Source organism: Cynara cardunculus (assembly GCF_001531365.2).
Source record: "Cynara cardunculus var. scolymus isolate 2C chromosome LG 10, CcrdV1, whole genome shotgun sequence".
In the NCBI taxonomy this organism is placed as follows: Eukaryota; Viridiplantae; Streptophyta; class Magnoliopsida; order Asterales; family Asteraceae; genus Cynara; species Cynara cardunculus.
Genome location: NC_037537.1, coordinates 25,627,098 through 25,630,789, shown reverse-complemented (window position 1 = coordinate 25,630,789; position 3,692 = coordinate 25,627,098).

Here is a 3,692-nt window from a genome sequence, read left to right as displayed (position 1 = left end):
TGAAAAGTCGATATTCTGATTTCTCTTGTAGTCAAAAGTTATAACTTTAGACAAAATAGCGAACACTGATTCTTAAAATCTTGACTTGAAGATTGACTTGGTGAGAGGATTGAGAATTCAATGATCAGTGTATCCTACTCGAAGCTAAATAATAGCCTATATGTTTCTACATAGGTATTAAAACTTGGGATCGTGTGAGACCAACATTTTTTCGTGAGACCAATTTTTTTACACTTGAAATTTCACAGCAAAACGTTGTGAAGGTAACCTTCATAGTATTTTTCCTGTGAAGGTTAAACTTTTTTTTTATCTTTACAGTGTTTTTCTGTGAAGTTTCAAATATAAAAAGTTGTCTCACGGATCTTACGAAAACAGATTGGTCTCATGTGAACCCAACCCTAAATGTTAAAAATGTAAAGATTTAAAAATGTAAAGATTTCAAAATTGAAATTAATAATCAGTTCCATCATGGTTCTCGTGATGATGGTACTCGTGCTCATGAAAAAAAAAAAGCAAAAGCAAACTCTTTATTTATACTATATTATAAAGCATTTGACAAAAACTCTTAAAAATCATTTTTTATGCGTAAAGTACTGTTTAATAATGCATATTACTTAAAATTCAACACTACAAGTAAATTATACATAAGTACAACTTATTAAAGCTTCATGTTTGAATTCATGTAACTAACTTCGGATAAACATAATCAAATAGGGGATAAACATCTCATTTTAATATATAAAAAATCTAAAATATAATCATGATAATTATCGAGTTCTAACAAAATAATTAACTATTATCTTTATAAGAAAATTATATTATTAAACCAAATAAAATTACTTCGTTATTGAACCTAAATTAAAAAAAATCTAAAATATAATCATGATAATTATCGAGTTCTAACAAAATAATTAACTATTATCTTTAGAAGAAAATTATATTATTAAACCAAATAAAATTACTTCGTTATTGAACCTAAATTAAATTATAATAAATGAATTAAAAAATTACACAAAAAATAGAACTTTTAAATAGTTAATTTGATACTAATATTGATATATTTTTGTCAAAATTTTATGATATCTTCAAATTTATATTTTATTCAAAATTAAAAACATCATCGTTTTTTCAAAATCACATAAAACCATACTATAAAATCGACTAAGATAAATAATAAAATGAAATATTAAAATCAAGATGTATCTTGCTGCATTGCACGAGTACCCTTCTAATATTTTAAAATTATTACCCTGCCAAAAAAATCCCACCACCACCGAACAATTCATGGGTGTTTGGAATAGAGGTGATTAAAAACCGACCAATCATGTTAACCTAAATTAAAAAAAAAACCTAAAAAAAGTTCTACCAAGATAACTGATATATAGTTGATATAAAATTAGATCAAACCGTATTTATTAGGTTGGAATTATGTTAGCATCATTTATACCCAACTCGATGAATCCGATACCTTTGTATATTATGAATTTAATATGATTGTTAAGTCTTTGAACCTTCAATTTTCTTTCGTATGTTTGTTAGTCTTTTTCATATGTCTTCATTTTCATTTATTTCGTTTAAACATAAACACTTAGCTAGATTCAATGGCGTAGGTAGTAGGGGGGCTACGTGGTGGTAAATCCCCATTTAATGTCCCATGCTTAGTGACTTGTATCCAGATATATTAAAGGAGAAATCAACGATGATGACTTTATAGCATGAGATTTGGGTAATTCTCAAATCGTAAAATGTGGTTGAGTTTCATCATCTCACATTGATAATAAGATGCATGTTTGATATTAGGAAGTGGGTATTGGGTGGGTTGTTTTGGGGGGGGGGAGGGCGGACCATGGATGATAACTTGGCAACATGAGATTTTAGTAATCTCATATCTTGAAATGTGGTTGAGTTTCATCATCTCATGTTGGTGAGAAAGATGTAAGTTTGAATATATATATATATATATATATATATATATATATATATATATACTAGAAGCGTACTCGCGCAATGCAGCGAGATACATTGTGATTTTAATATTTCATTTTATTCTTTATTCCAGTNTATTCGTTTTAATCGAATTAGAAAAAAAAATCAACCAAATAAGAATTCTTATTCAGTTAACTGAACCGTTTAACCATAAACCATTTAACCCATAGTTTGTATAATCGACTTTGGTGTATGTTATCGTACATAAATATGGCATTTAGTAAATGCTATTGATCTGATTAATTAATAGCTGGCAATTCAAGATTGAGCATCTCCAATTAACAGGTATGTTGTATTCTATCTATCTTCTTCTAAATCTGAACATTTTTTCATTCCCTCTTCAATTTTTTTATTCATGAACCATTTTACTTGTAATCTTGAATTTTAAGTAATATGTATCATTAAATTGTTTTATTCATCAAAGATTTTGTGTCTGAAGGAAACTTAGGGGGCGTTTGGTTCGTAGAATAGAATTCGATGGAATTGAAATTCATCAAATGAATTTGACTTTGAGGGAATGAAATGAAATCTAATGGAATTTGACCATGCCTTGTGATTACGTTTGGTTGCATGGAATTGGAATGAAATTCTTAACGGAATTGGATTAGAGAAAGAATCTGTAGAAAAAGAATCGAAATCCTAGCATATTGCCCTGGAATTGTAAAATTTGTGCGTAAAAGAATCGACTGGAATTGAAAAGATTCCATAGTCTTAATCCATGAACCAAACACTCTATTTAGAATTTGCTCAAAGAATTGGACATTCCAATTCCTTTCAATTCTCATGATCCAAACAGCCCCTTAGGTTTTTGGAATATTCATCAAATGTTTTTTTTACAAATTGCAAAAATTATAAATATAAATTTGAATAAAAAATTAAACGGAAATAGCTTTATGTCTTGTAATTTTAAAAAAAATGATAACTGATTATATAATGAGTAATAAAATTTTGAGTAAACTACAATTTTAGTCCCTATAGTTTGTTAAAATACATTTTTCATCTTTTAGTTTTGAAATTACAAGATGATGGTTTGTAAAAACGTCCAGATATAGGTCCTTCCTCTAATGACTGTTGCAAAGTTTCGTTAAATGAGATGCATTTGCTTCATTTTATCATTTTTTTTTGTCTTTTACTCAATTAAAATCGATTTTATGATTTTGGTCATTGTGGGTTTTGATTGAATAAAAGAAAAAAAGAAGCAAAAATGACTAAAATATCCCTCACATAATGAAGCCTTTTAAGTTCTAACTCATGTTAGTGGAAGAGATCAAATGCGGACGACTTTACAAACCACGATGGTCATCTTGTAGTTTCTAAATTATGGGAACGAAGAATGATATTTTGTAGTTTACTAAAGTTTTTCTTTTATATTAGCGCGTAACTAAAAGAAAAAATAGAAATCAATATTTAAGAAAGAGTTAATTACACTGGTGGTCCTTGTTGCTTAAATTTTGGATTTGGTTCCTAAAACAAACTATCTACACTGATAGTCCACGAAAATTGTCTCATGTGTCTCACGAAAATAGTTTTGTCTTACATTATCCCAAGTCCATGATCCGAAGAAGAAAAATTAATACACATATACATATACATATACATATACATATAGATATACATATACATACATACATACATACATACATACATACATACATACATACATACATACATACATACATACATACATACATACATACATACATACA